The sequence below is a fragment of the Cebidichthys violaceus genome, unplaced genomic scaffold, assembly GCF_023349555.1.
Source record: "Cebidichthys violaceus isolate CVI_PGR_0920_01 unplaced genomic scaffold, fCebVio1.0.p SCAF_21, whole genome shotgun sequence".
In the NCBI taxonomy this organism is placed as follows: domain Eukaryota; kingdom Metazoa; phylum Chordata; class Actinopteri; order Perciformes; family Stichaeidae; genus Cebidichthys; species Cebidichthys violaceus.
Genome location: NW_027176384.1, coordinates 4423650 through 4438860, shown reverse-complemented (window position 1 = coordinate 4438860; position 15211 = coordinate 4423650). Strand labels below are relative to the sequence as shown.

General features: G+C 46.3%; 1 long non-coding RNA gene across 1 annotated transcript; it reads left to right on the top strand.

The window, feature by feature from the left end:
• The first annotated feature begins 9995 nt into the window (after positions 1-9995).
• Positions 9996-13220, top strand: LOC137877386 (uncharacterized). Its single transcript, XR_011103530.1, has 3 exons — positions 9996-10084; positions 12466-12599; positions 13172-13220. It is a non-coding gene; the product is annotated as an uncharacterized lncRNA (long non-coding RNA).
• The last annotated feature ends 1991 nt before the right edge of the window (positions 13221-15211 follow it).

Below are 15211 nucleotides of genomic sequence, written 5' to 3'. Positions count from 1 at the left end.
ATTCTCCTCATAGATATCCTTTATCTCCCTCCTCATAAAAGACATCTCCTCTGTCAGTTTATCGACTGCTTTCTGCAGGGTATTATCAGTCGACACTGACTGCACAGACACACTGTCCCCGAGTCTATGGGTGGCCATATGGTTACTCACACGGTCTCTCTGCAGAGCCACCCTGGCATTTTCGCACCGTTCCGCGATAATCAGAGCCTCCTCCAGATTGGTGGCGCCCTGCTCCAGGCATTTGGATCTCAAAGCCGCATCCAAACCGGCAAGGAAGCGTCGAAACTTCTCCTCCTGCTGCGCTATGGTCCCATAGTCCGGGAACGCCTCCAAGACCAGTCGGCTCACGTCGGCGGCATATACCTTCAAGCTCTCGACCGGAGCATGCACGCGAGCCGCCAGGCTGGCTCTGAAGCGGTCCATAAACTGTCTCTGTCCAAACGCCACGCCGAGTTTTTCTTTAACAGCAGTATAATCCGACTTAACTGCGTCCGGAAGGCTGTCCCACAGTAGAAAAGCCAACTTGCTCAAGCGGGTGGGCAGAAGTCTCACCAGTTCATCTCCGTAATCGCCGCCGCTCCCCACTGATGCTCTGACGGCAACCTCCAGCTGTCTCACCCAGCCGAGGAAACTCTGGCTACCGTCGCCAGAAAACGGAGCAGGCAGGTCCACATGGAAATTCCTGCTGGCCGATCGTCTGCCGAACAGCCCTAAGCTGGGCTTCAACGGGTCTTCATCTCCAACCCACATCCTGTACTTGAACCAGTGGCGCTTTTCTCTTTGAAGTGCCGCGGAATTAGCCTGCTAGCTAAACTGAGACAGCTAAGCTAAGCTAAGAAAGTGCACACTCACAGTCGCCGAAGCGTAAAATAGTTGTAGCGGTCTATAGTCGGTGCATAAGAACCACCGCTGCCACCAATGTAACCGAGCGTCCTGGGTTCGTGTATGAGGGGCACTTATAAGTCAGGAATAAGCGGAGTCGGGAGTCCAGACATCTCGTTCAGTCCACGGCTTCTCTCTTTTAGTTGTTGGCAACCCTGAAGGGACATATCATCTCCAATACAGAACAATAAACATGAGACAGTCTGTTACACTTGTTACACAATGACAGATACTACTATCATGTTTTTATGCTAAATATTAAGCTACAACCACTCTTATTTTAAGATTAGCATACAGCCTGGTTAGACGGGGAAGGGCTAGCCAATTCAAACAAAGCTAAGTTATATTTTGTTTGTTCAACCAAAGTATTAAAACTGGGACTTTTTGTCATAGGCACAACCCCGCCCTTAAACCCACAACATGTTGTTCTATTTCATCCTTACTGACCGCCAGAGGAAGTGTTTAACACTGGATATCTTCTGTCTTGCGCATGCGCAGGTCGAGTCTTTATATCAACAAAGTCACCTGTGACCCCCGTCGTATATAAGTTCCGGTGTCATCCTGAGATCAGTACTTTTTCATCTTCTCGCTATGCAGGCTAGCTACCATGGTAGTAGAAGCTTAAGCAAAAGATATTTGTCTATGATCAAGACATATTAAAGTTTGTCGCGGTAGCCTTGTGACCACCGGTCGGAGTTGCGGATCTTCGCCCTCCAAAGGTTGCGACAAGCTGTCCCTCTTAGGAGGGAACAGCGTGTTTCGCCGTTCGGACCATCGAGCCCCGGACTCAGTCTGATACGGGCCACCTAAATCGTGAAGACAACAATCGGTGATATCGATTAATATTGTTTCTATAACCATTGTTCGTTTTTTCCACGGTTGGCAGAGCACTTCCGCTCTAGCTAATCCAGTGGCGGCGTGCTAGCGGGAGCGTAGAGTTACGCTGTCTGCCCGCCCTTCACAGTTAACGGAGCGTTCCCGCTCAGGCTAACTTGGTGAGATGCTAGTCAAACTAGATCGGCATTGACATTGTGTCCATTGATTACTTGACACATTACGGCTGTCACAGTTCACAGTGAGCAGAGCGTCGTCACTCCGGCTAACTTGGTGGAACGCTAACTAGACTAAGCTAATACTCGGATTGTGTCCATTGGTTTTGTAGACATTATGGCTATCAAAGTTAGCAGAATGTCCTCGCTCAGGCTAACTGATGGGACACCAATAGTTACAGTAACTGTCCAAGTGAAGAGTGTCCTCGCTCCCCTCTCACTGTAAGGATTGTTTTTTCTCTGTTTTTTCTTTTGGCCTGTTTCCACAGTGGCAGAGTGCTCTCGCTCAGGTTAACTGGTGGGACACCAATATCTGCAACAACTGTCCGAGTGAAGAGAGTGTCCTCGCTCCCCTCTCACTGTAAGGACTGTTTTCTTGGCCTGTTTCCACAGTGGCAGAGTGCTCTCGCTCAGGCTAACTGTTGGGACACCAATATCTGCAACAACTGTCCGAGTGAAGAGAGTGTCCTCGCTCCCCTCTCACTGTAAGGACTGTTTTCTTGGCCTGTTTCCACAGTGGCAGAGTGCTCTCGCTCAGGCTAACTGGTGGGACACCAATATCTGCAACAACTGTCCGAGTGAAGAGAGTGTCCTCGCTCCCCTCTCACTGTAAGGACTGTTTTCTTGGCCTGTTTCCACAGTGACAGAGTGCTCTCGCTCAAGCTAACTGGTGGGACACCAATATCTGCAGCAAATATCCTAGTGAAGAGAGTGTCCTCGCTCCCCTCTCACTGTAGGAACTGTTCTTTTTTTTTTTGGCCTGTTTTTCCCAGTAGCAGAGTGCTCTCGCTCAGGCTAACTGGTGGGACACCAATATCCGCAACGACTGTCCTAATGGAAAGTGTCCTCACTCCCCTCTCACTGACTGTCCCCTGCCTGTTCTCGTCAGCAGAGCGCTCCCGCTCAAACTGACTTAGCAGCCCACACCAACTAGTGGGACAAGGGTTCCTCCAGAATTGCGGCCATGTTTAACTCTCCCGGCTGCAGGACCTGTACGGCCATGACCTCTGCCCCTCTTGCCTTGGCCTTCAGCATCTGAGGGAGGGCCTCTCGGAGAACTCATGCATGAACTGTGGCATCATGCCTCGAGTAGTAAGGGCTGCTAGGCTCGCCAAGGTGGAACACCTGATGGGTGAGGGCGACCTCCCCCTGTCAGGGCAGCTGAATCCAGCCCAACCCACCCATTCCAAACGCCGGGCCACAGAAGCCACAGGGGCTCCCTCCAAGAGGGCTAAGCCCAGCAGGCTGTCTTCTAGACTCTAGAAGACAGCCTGCTCGGCGGTCAGCAGATTCACTCTAGAGTGAATCTGCTGACCGCCGAGCTTGCTCAAACAAAGTCACTTCTCCTGAACCTCCACCCTAGTGCAGGGGGTCTGAAGCACCAGATCCATCCAATGCTGAGCTTGCCAGTGAGACGTTATCTCACTGGCAGCATCAGCCAATCTCTTTACCGAGTACAGTGAAGGGCGGCCCTCCAATGCTTCTGGGCCTGGCTCCCGTTCCTCAGCTCAGAGTTCTTCGGAAGGGGCAGCCGATAGCTCCATGGGGTCTGTCATTCGCATGGCGCTAGCACGCCTGCCTGTAGATACACAGCAGCCGGAACCTCCGCCTGCGAGTGCCTTCTTCAGGCGCGTTCCCGCCTCCACCACCTTTTCTGCTCCTCCCTCCGAAGAATATCTGAGGGAGCTGCATGCATGCTGGAGAGACACCGGGACTCTGTCCCGTCTTACATCGGATGGACGAACCCTGGCGTCCATGCAGGACGCGTCAAAATTTGGCCTTGCCCGTATGCCAGCCATTGAGCCGACTATTGCGGCCCTCATAGTTTCCCCTGAGGAGACCCTGAGGCCCGATGCCAGGTGCCCTCGACCCCAATGTCGGGTCACAGATGACCTGCTATCCAGGGCTTATGACACAGCGGCGCGCATGGGCCATAACTGCAACTCCCTCTCCCACCTCATGCTTGCCCTCTCAGCTTCTCTGCAGCAGGCTACTTTCGACGCTTCCGCCACCAGCCTCAGTGATGCTTCACTGCAGGCGTTTGCGCTCATGTCAAGGGAACTTGGACGTCTGATGTCCACCCTGGTCCAGACTCGCAGACCTAGGGGTCCCACTTTGCCCCCCCCCTGAGGCCGTGCTCAGCCCCCAGCTCACCCCAGTAGCCGCCACAGGCCTCAGCGTCCCGCTGGGAGGCCCGCTACCCAGACAACCCTACTTACGTCCCCCCAGACAACCGCCGAACTTGGGGACTAACAGTCGCCAGGAGATGATGTCTCCGGGCCGGCCGTCGTTTTTTTCTCTCAACAGCAGATCAGCTACTGGGCAGCTCATGCTTCGGACCCCTGGGTGGTGTCCACCCTAACCCAGGGGTACAAGCTTCAATTCTGACGCCGGCCCCCAGCCTCCAGCCGGGTCACAATGACCAGCATCACCGACCCAGCAAAATCCCTAGCCCTTTACCAGGAGTTAGCCGTGCTCCTGGCCAAGGGTGCAATCAAGAGGGTGGACCCTCTGTCACAACCCGGGGGGTTCTACTCAACTTACTTTCTTGTAAAAAAGACAGTCCTAGACCTGAGGGGACTCAACAAATTCCTGAAGGTATTACCATTTCACATGCTGAGCACAGCAGATGTCCTTCGGACTGTTTCCAGGGGAGAGTGGTTCACGTCTGTCGACCTGAAGGATGCCTATTTCCATGTTCCTATTGTGCCTCACCACAGGCAGTTTCTGTGTTTCGCCTTTCAAGGCCGTCACTTCCAGTTCAGGGTGCTCCCATTCGGACTCTCCCTCTTCCCACGGGTGTTCACAATGCGTTGCTGCTGCCCTTTCCCCCCTGCAATCACAGGGCATCAAAATACTGCCGTACTTGGATGATTGGCTGATCTGTGCGCCATCCCGTCTTCAGGCAGCACAGGACACTGCTCGCCTCCTCTCTCACGTGGCCCGGTGGGGCTTCAGGGTGAACATGGAGAAGAGCTTCCTGAGCCCTTCCCAGAGCATAACCTTCATTGGTGTGGCCCTGGATGCAGTCACTATGAGTGCCTGTCCGTCACCCCAGCGTGTGGACAACATCCTTCGCAGCCTCTCCCCCTTCCGAGGGGGCAGGCGGTTGCCCTACATTCTTTTTCTCCGCCTATTGGGCAAACTGACAGCTGCCTCATCTGTCGTTCCCTTAGGTTTGCTGTCACTGAGCCCCCTACAGAGATGGCTGAACAGCCTTCACTTGGACGTCAAGTGGCACAGACACAGGGCAATAGTAGTAGCAAAACAGTGCCTACTCGCTCTATCCCCATGGAGGGAGAGAGCATATCTTGCAAACAGTGTCCCCATGGGCTCGGTCCTATTCTGCCAGGAGGTGGTCACAACAGATGCCTCCTCAGGGGCAGTGGTCTGCTCAAGACCGCATGTAGCATGTCAATGTTCTAGAGCTACGGGCTGTGTACCTAGCGCTCAAACATTTTCTGCCATACTTGAGGGGAAAGCATGTGCTTGTCCGGTTGGACAACACCTCTGCTGTGTTCCACATAAACCATCCCCCGAATGCCCCGAGGGTCCCTGCATGGGACCTACATTTGGTATTGGACACCCTATGCTTGCCGCCTTTTGAAACCTTGGCACAGGCGGAGCTGAGATGGCTGGCGACCAAAACATTTTTTCTTCTTGCCATCACTTCAGCTAAATGTGTAGGCGAGCTGCATGCCCTGTCGGTGAGTGAATCTGTCTGAAGTGGAACTCGGATGGCTCGGGTGTTACTTTGTGGCCTAATGCAGCGTTTCTCCCAAAGGTGCTGATATGCTTGCATATCAACCAGCCTATCCAGCTTGCGCAGTTTGACCCCCCATCAGGAGAGGAGAGGTCAAGGCTGCAGCCTCATGGGCATCTCCGAGCACATTTACCAAACACTACAGTGTCAACGTTGCCACCCCTCACCCACTGGGGAGGGTTCTTTGGCCAAGTTCCTCTGCCTGAGCTATACGAGGTAGGTACTTGTGATTCCTCGTGACTCTGTTGATATAAGTCATCCAGTGTTAAACACTGCCTCTGGCGGTCAGTAAGGATGAAAAAGAACGAAAGTTACGAATGTAACTACAGTTCTATGAATCCTGGATGACCGCCAGAGTTCTTGGTCACTCGGAATCCCATGAGCTCGCGAGAAGATTCCGTAGGACTGATCTCAGGATGGCACCAGAACTTATAGACGACGGGGGTCATCCGAGGTCACAGGTGACTTTGTTGATATAAAGACTCGACCTGCGCATGAGCAAGACAGAAGATATCCAGTGTTAAACACTGCCTCTGGCGGTCATCCAGGATTCATAGAACCGTAGTTACATTCGGAACTTTCGTTTTCTACACTTGTGTTTCTAACGTATTGAACAAACTGGAAATAGTGTGTTTGTTAGCAAGCTGTATAGGCTAAGCTAAGCTAACTGCTTCCTAGCTTCATTTAGCATAAAGTCATGAGTGGTGTCAATCTTCTTACCTAACTCTCGTCAAGAAAGTTAATAAGCTTATTTTCCAAAATGTCAAATTGATTGAAAGTATTTACTGTTTTTTTCACAGTTTCATACTTTGGATGGATGGAAAACAGCTTCTAGAATATAATATTACACTACAATACTAAAGGCCCTCTGGTATAAGTAAAGGTTGAGAAACATTGATCTGAAGCCTCATACTGATCTCAATAAAGAAAAAGCTTCCAAACTATCCATTATGTTCTTGACTCTCTCTATTAGTGCAACAGTGGCACTTCTGTCACTGTACTGTGGAAATAACTAGCATGTAGGTTGCACACCGTCACCGTACCAGAACCTTTATAACTCTGATCTCAAACTTTCTGTCAGGACTTTAAACTGGAGAAGGACGCAGGAAGGATCTGTGGTTATATTGACACATTAAAGACAGAGGACCTAAGCAGAGAGAAGCAAAACAGGCATCGATCACCACAGCGGACACTGGTTTGAGAGTGTTGACCGACAGGTGAGTAACTGATGGATTTTTTAATGGATAATTTGACTCTTTTAGATCATATTTCTCTCCAAATACTAATATTTGATCGTGGTTTTTTTTTAAATTAAGTGAACTATAACAACGCAAATGTAAATTTCTCACAGAGGTATTTGTGGAACTGGCCATGTAAATGTCTAAAAGTCAGTGAGACTTCATAAATCAAACTGTGCATATCTGTGTGTCATGAGCAGCAGATCTGTCCTGGATCAAGATGACTTACATGAAAAGGTTTCAAGGCATTCCCATGTCAAAGGTACGTCATAAACCGCTGGAACCAACTTGACTGTAAAGATAATACACAGGGATTGGCTTGCAGTTGTTAAAACCGCTCATGCATACAGTGGCAGTGGTTTAGCAAGTTTCTTCTAGTCCTTATTAACCCGGCGTATGATTCATCCATGAACATCTTTCAGCAGAACCAAACCGTATTTCCAAGGAGACGATAAAAAACACAGCAGTTAACATCAAGTAAACAGCTTCCATTTCCACAGCAGATTTGTTCCAAATCTGTTTTTTGTTATTGGGGTCGGGATGTGGTGACTGTAAGGGCATATGATTCACATCGTTTTCCAACTCATCAAACTATTCCCTGACCCCCTCTTGTGCCCTGCGGATGGGGGTCATCATAACACAGACTGTTAAGTTTTTCTTTGTTCCCAAACCAAGTATGCAATCTCTCCATTTGAAAGCTGATTCATATTCAGGCCTCCTTTTCAAGTGTCTTAAACTTGCATTCTTGCAGCGGGCGACTCCTATGGTTGCACAAAGAAAGTTTGATTGTATGAAGGGAACCTTCTTAAACATTGTAAACATGAGTATATGCTCTCAATCACTACTTTCAAGTTTTCTTCAATACAGCATGATGTTCTTAGTAAATTGTGGTCCCACGTAGAGTAAAATATATACGATAAATCACAGCATGCTTTAGCGTGGGGCTACCTTGTGATTGACAGGTCACTACCACTACCAGAGCTGTGGCGTCTCTACGTCACTCCTCCATAGTCCAAATATGGTAATTTTTGTTCATTGGTTGTAAAAAACCAAGATGGCGACGGCCAAAGTCCAAGATGGCTATGGCCGGAATTACCAACTTGAGGCTTCAAAACCGCAGTCCCCAAACCAACGGGTGACATCACAACAACGTTGTCCTATTCAGTCTATAGCAATACTCAAGGTAATTCGATGAATGGCTGTTCTTCTGGTTCTAGTCAATGAGAGGTTTGTGTAAAGAGGAGGACTACGCGTTTCTGGAAATGTCAGAAAAGACAACAAAAGGAACGGCTGAAGGAGCTTTGGAGGACGACTGGAGAGACAAAAAGGAGGATAGGGTAAGAGATGGGAAAGGTTTTTAAATATTGCGAAATCGTTACACCCCACTCATTGAAAAAACACAAATAATGTGTGAAAGTCTGTGTGTTTCAGGTCCGCCGGCGAATGGAGAGGGAGCGTCTGGAAAAAGAGAGACTCCAAGAAATAGAGGAGATCAAGAAGGTGGATACACACACACGGGTGACACACACACACTACAATATCTATCTGTACATCTGTGAAATCAGATGAGCTGATTGGTGTGATGACAGATTGTCCTGGCTGTCATCAACATGTATTGGGAGCCAAGCTCTGGCGAGAAGAGAGCACAATTTTTAGTTTCATGCCAGATTTGATCCTAGAGTTTTGCACCTAACCTCAGCCAGCATCAGTCAAGTGGAGTCATATGGAGTATATGACTCCACTTGTTAAAATAGTAGCAATTAGCAACTGTCAAACTGAGTTTTCCTTCTGTCCGCGTCTCCCCCGGCTGATCCTCTCAGTGAACGGAGCTCGTTATTCACGTTCTAAGACGCCGCGCTCAAGATTGTGTGAGACCGGGCAGTTGTGATCAGCCTGATGGCGAGCCAAACGAGTCAGGCAGAGAGCCAGCGGTGTGACAATGGATCGATGGCTGTTCATCCACCATCAAGGGTTCAATTCGTCGCTCGCGGCAAAATCAGATACACAACTCTGGCCCAGTGTCAAAGGTTACCAGTCGCTTCATGCTCACAGCGATAAACATAGATACACAAACACATATGTTGGAGCGTATTTAAAGAGCAGGAGTGTGTTTATTCTTTACATATATTTAACACACACACACACACACACACACACACACACACACACAGTTGTCATAACAGATGAACATCCTCACGGACATGGAATGCACACACAAACACAAACAGCTGTGGGTGCTTTGAGCAGCCACCCTGTCTCTGATAAGAGTGTGTGAGGTTAACAAGGGACGTTGGTTGTTGTTGTCAGTGTTTTCGCCGCATACACGCACACACACACACACACACACACACACACACACGCGCACACACAGGAAGCTGAAGACAACATTTACCCTGATAGAGGACAGTCACTCTCACCTCAGTATGGAATGTACTTTCCATTTCATCCTAACTTCACTCACACACACACTAACAAAGAAACACACATGTACTCCATGACTTACAAGTCTCACCCTTGGCGTGTACTCTACCCAAAAATGTATGTATAGCAGATTCACATGTGCAGCCTGGACACACACACACACACACACACCGCTGGAACGCCACTGTTGTGCCAGACAGATACCAGAAACGTGCTGTAATGCTTCTTAGTTATCATTATGGTTGAGGAACAATGGCTTCTCCCAAATTACAACTAATTAAACCAAATTACCCAGACAACAACATCCCATTAGGCCGTTATATGACCAGGGTGCATTTTAATGTAGTTCTCTGGAAGAAAGGCAGTGAGGCGGAATGTTTTTAAATTCTTAGTTGGTTTCCCAAAGTGTTCTTTAACAACTAAACCAACCGTCATTGGTGGGATTTGTGTGACCGTTTTTTGCGGTGGGGTTCCAGCCAACCAGGATTTTTTCTTTGCAAACCTGCCAACGAAATTCAGGGAGTGTAGCGTGATAAGCTGGACAAGCGATACCTCCAATGCCAGTGGGATCCCATTGGATTCTTCAGAGCTGAGCTCATCAGCAGGCAAAAGTTTTTGGATCTCAACATCCTCTCGACGGATTGGCTTTTACACAGACATTCATGGTTCCCAGACAATGAATTTCTCTTACTATGGTGATCCTCTGATGTTTCCTCTATCGCCACCATAAGGTTAGACTTTTGATTTTATCTGATATTAAACAGGAAATCTTAGCATGCTAATAGAATATAGCCTTGCTCTGCACAAATGCACTTTCAAAGCGGCTTCTCTTCAAAAAAATATTCTCTTTTACCTACCTCTGCTTTCCAGGCATACACTCAAAGTGTCTTAAAGATGACAAATCTTGCTCATTTTCAGGTTCATACTTGTCTAGAGTGTTTTTACTAGGATATGTTTATATGCTTTCATGTTAAAAAAAACACAAATTTCTCTGAATATACCTGTATTCACCCTCTGTCTGAAACACTTTTGTATATGTGCTTCATGATATGTCCCCTTTAAATAGACCAACACCACTGGCCAGATGGTTGTGATTGGATCAGAGACAGAAAACAAGCATTAACACAATTCGTCAATTTGTCAGTGATCGCCAATTTAAGGCAATTTGCTCAAAGCGTGCTACTTCCTCTTGTCACACACCATGAAGACAAACAAGTGTGTATAGAGCGTGAATGAAGTAATCATTCAAATGTCCGATTGCTCATTTTCGACTCAAGGCCTCTTTGGAAAGAATGTCCTGATTATTAGCCCGAAAGAGTGTGTTCGTGTATGTGTGTTCGTGTGTGTGTGTGTGTGTGTGTGTGTGTGTGTGTAGAATGTAATTGGGGAGGTAACGGTTTAACTGCTTTCACCTTCACTCCATATGTGTCAGCGTGTCTTCGTCTTTAAACTGACATTAAACTAAATGATTCCTTTGCTCAAGACTTCCTCCGCACATTCTTTTACTCACCACATATAGTTACATACACACAAACACACACACACACACACACACACATACACAGCATGACAGAAATGGTAATTGATGACAGCCGCTGTCCGTTGAGAGCGACTGGCCTCGGCCACCTCACATGTATCCCATCGGAACTGTTTAAAGTCTTCCATACACAAGCCTAAAAGATTTATCATTTTCCCACACACACTTACACACATGTGAAAATTATACATACAAACACACAGCAGGAAACCGGATCCAAGAGAGTGATACAGAGTACAATTTGAGGTCAGGTATACACAGCCAGCACTTTTCATCACTCCCACACTCTCACACATACACACACCTCAATACACACATGAACACGCCTGCTTAAGGCTCAGGGGTGTAGCCGCAGCAGAATGTATGCACCGTTATATCATTGTACCAGGGGAACTTTGTAACCTTCAAAATGTTCCGACAGAGCTTTAAGACATCAGACAGGATTTCCTATGGGGGATTGTGGGTGTTTTCTTTGTCTACTTGCCTTTTTTTTCTGTACAAAGCTTCAAAATTGAGTCCTGATATTTGTTCATATGGAGCATTAGAAGTTGTGCTATTGTGTTTTGTGTTATTTTAAAATCTAATCCATTAAAGCTTTGTATGAGTTTATTTTTTGTATTAACACAAAAAGCATTCTGCTAAAAAACTAAAACAAAGTACTCAGAACTGCCTTTTCTAATCTAAGATGCCAGGAAAACAATTATGATACTGTACATTTCTAAAAACGCAGAATTCTTTGATTTAAAAAAAAAAATCAAGTGCTAAGGATGGGTGGATTGGGTCAAATCAACATGGGACTTTGACCCAGGTGACAGCTGTTCGTATCAGTGAAACCAAAACTAAGCCCAAATACTTGTTATGTTGTTACGCTGCTTACTTAATGTAGTAACACTTGTTACAAAATGTTACACTTGTTACGAAACGTTGTTACACTTGTTATGAAACATTGTTACACTTGTCATGCAATGTTGTTACACTTGTTTTGCAATGTTGTTTGGCTTCTTATGCAATTTTGTTACTCTTTGTTATGTAACGAGGTTACGTTTACATACGCTACGTATTGTTACATTTGTTACATAACGTTACGTAACAAAGTCCGCTAAGGGCGGTTGTTATGTATTTACACTAGTTTTGATGTTACGTTATTACATTATTATTTGAACACAAACCATGATCTTCTTCCTAACGTCAACCAAGTTGTTTAGTTGCCTAAACCTAGCCAATTGTTTCACAACGTTTACTACGTGGCATTGTGCGTTTCTGCAAGCGTGATACAAAGCTGGTATGAAACTTATTCATGAAACTCACTTTTTGTGTTGCGAAACGTGCAGAACGCTGGCCTAAACCTAGTCAATATAAGCAAGTCTAGTGAGAGCAGCGAGACTGAACCAAAAAAGTAAAGTTGCGGGTCATGACATCAAGACAATCAGCTGAAAGACGCTACAACACTGTGCACAGTAGACTTGCGGGTAACTGCAGAGTCTGGGGATAATTCAACATTACACAGTTATTGGATCCATTGATAAAATGAAAACATTGATGAGTGCATCTTTGAAACTGTATTTTAATGTTCAGTCTTGTAGTGGACAGTCCTGTCTATATCCATGTGTCAGGAGAAAGAGCAGCAGTGGCGGACTCATGTAGAAAAGCTGACATCCAGCCAGGAGAAGACTCTGCAAGACAGACTGGCAAGACTCAGGAGATTCAGGGTGAGAACACACACACACACGCACACACACACACACACACACACACACACACACACACACACACACACACACACACACACACACACAGACATCATAATCTGAAAGCTGCACACCAACTGTCGGCTGACAGATCAAGCGGCTGTTGTTGTTGGACATGTTGTCATGCTACGGCTTACAGTAGCAGTCCGAGATTCAACACCACAGTGTGACGGCTTCTACAACGCGTCTAATGTTTCAAAGCACCTGTAGAATACAAAAAAAGCTTTTTTAAAGATCAGAGGTGAGCTATTTATCAAACACTGAGAGTTCCTGGATGCCATCATCGAGTTACACAGTTCAAGGTCACTGATCAGGTGCTGATTGAAAGAGGCTTGGTAGCTCTAAATGTTTGGTAAAGTGAAGAGTTCAAAGCCGTCATAGTGGCTCCATATCTCTCAGATGGCAAGTAATCATTGCTCTCTGCTTTGTTTGGCACTGGACTTCATCCGAGAACTCTTGTCAATCAAATATAGTGGGCGGGAGTTCAATCTTTTGATTTTTGTCTTTCTTTCTTCACTTTTCCCCTCCTGCAGGAGTTCCAGAAGGAGGTGCTGGTAGAGGAGTCAGGGATGGAGGGAGGGGGCCAACCAGCTTCTCACCAGGATGTAGACTTATGAGAAATGTGCTTTTTGTGCTTTGACATCAATAAATGAGCACTTAGTCAACTGAGACATTAGTGTGATCGATTTGAATGAATGAGATGATGAGATTTCTAGAGTTGGAAGACTCGACCGAATTGTTCCACAAGTTGCTAGTTTACGAGCTCATTTTAAACCAATACAAATCCAAATAATTGTCAGACAATAGCCGGTGGGCTTCCAGATTGCATTTCAGCCTCTTTTGCTCTGAACACCGACCGAGAACCTGCATTCAACCAAAGACTGCTTGAACGTGATTGGTCGATACTACTCGGACTCCAAACAGAAACCAGAAATGCTTTTGATACCAAAACCTTGTCCCGTTGCCTTCAGATATTCACAGATATATGAATGCAGAATCTGCTGATAGAGGTTAACTCACCACTGCCTAAACAATTTTTTATTCACAACTTTTATTAAAAAAATTTGTTTTACTAGATATGATTTTAGATTCCCAGTTACGCACCATAAAATACTTATGTTCCCTCATAAGAGACTTCATCTGAGCATAGTTAAAAGGTGCTTTGCAAAAAGTTAGATCCTATCCCAAGATAATGGAGAAGAATCTAAAATGATGCCCCCAAAAAAAACATCACCCCATCGTCATTTAGTGATCATTTCGGAGTCCAGCAATGTAATAATCCCATATTGATTGTGTGTCTGTGTTTTAAAGCCTCAGTTCTGTAGTGTTCCTGCGTGTCCAATGAGAAGATGATGAGGCCTGCAAGCCATTTTGGGGCCATAAAACATCATTTAAACAACGTTTTCTGTGGAATTTTGCTCTCAATGTTTCAAACCCAGAGAGCAGACAATGAGTAATGGTGCATGGGTTCAGGTTCTGAGTGATTTATCTGACCCATCATAAATCTACTGCAGCTCTGATACATTCTTTTTTTATGCATTCTGGTAAATGTGAATGTGCATATGTCTGTGGGGCAGTGTGTGTGTGTGTGTGTGTGTGTGTGTGTGTGTGTGTGTGTGAGAGTGTGGCTGTGTTTTTGTGCTTGTATCCATGTCTGCCTGTCTGTCTAAACAAGATTTAAGAGGTCCTGAGACTTCAGCTCACTGTAGCCTTCTTTGGTAAACGTGGGGCCAGAAGAAGAAAACAGCAGAAAATAGTCAAGGACATTAATAAATATGAAGAGTGAAGCTTCAGAGTCACACTGGTAGACATAAAGAAAATTTTAATTAAACAAAAAATCATGTCCAGAGATGGTCCAGCAGTAATGATTCCCGTCTTGGGAGCAGCATTTATCCTTGTTGGTCAAGGATCATATCCAGTCAGTTACTTCTCTGCTCTCTAGTAATGAATCTATCACCATTACTTTGGAATCAAGTCACTATTTAACCCTTTTTCCTACCGAGTAGACACAACATCAACTATTTCCAGTAGCAGCAGGCGCTAATGAATCCACACATCCTCTCTGGAACAGCAAACAAACAAACATAATTAGCAATTAGCTGGTGGAGAAAGTTAGTTGGCAACAAAAGTGCTAACAATGCTAACAGTGCAACAATAAACAACAGCAACAGAGCTGAAAGAGCTAACAGTGTTTACCTGGGGGAAACCAAAGGGTGGGCACTACGCCACGACGCCGTTGGTTGAGACGCCGCGGACATGCACACTCACACACACACACATACACCTCTCACACGTTTACGTGTTTACACAGATGGACAGAGAACAAGATGTGTCCTGGCTGCAATCTCTATGGGAGTGTGTGTACATGAGCGTGGGCATTAAAGTTCCAACATGGCTCTGTGTGCACACTGCAAAAATGCAAACACAATGTTTTGCACATGTGCGATTAAGTTTTAGGTGTGCATGTGCAGACACACACGTGTGCTTATCAGTGTGTTTGTAGATTTGTGTAGTGTGGGAAAACATGGAGGCCTCTGGTGCACGTGTGTGTGTGTGTGTGTGTGTGTGTGTGT